Source organism: Montipora foliosa, chromosome 13, assembly GCF_036669935.1.
Source record: "Montipora foliosa isolate CH-2021 chromosome 13, ASM3666993v2, whole genome shotgun sequence".
NCBI classification, from domain to species: Eukaryota; Metazoa; Cnidaria; class Anthozoa; order Scleractinia; family Acroporidae; genus Montipora; species Montipora foliosa.
Window position 1 is genome coordinate 43,717,431 of NC_090881.1, and position 397 is coordinate 43,717,827.

Consider the following 397-nt stretch of genomic DNA (forward strand, 5'->3'; position numbering starts at 1 on the left):
GTTTGAAGCAAGGAGCCCAAAAGAGCCGTTGCAGACGCCGAAAATTGCATTGATATGTTTACTCTTCAGAGGAAAGAGTACATTTTTCTAGTAGACCACAGTTCAGACTTTCATTGGAACTCAGTGACCCAACTTTGCCATGAAAATTACCAAGAACCTGTTCAAGAAAGCACTCCGCAACGACATAACACCCCGGCTTGTCTTACTGGGTGAAAGAAACACGCCCGAGGAAATTAAAGCATTGCATCAAGTCCAGCACAGCGAATGATGACTCGTCGAACTAAGACCCGTATGCCGACAGTTGCATGCAGACCTTCTCTATTTTCCCGTTCATGAAGAAGTAAAGTAAAATAAAGCAGAAGAGACGGAAATCAAAGCTTTATCATGACCAGTATGC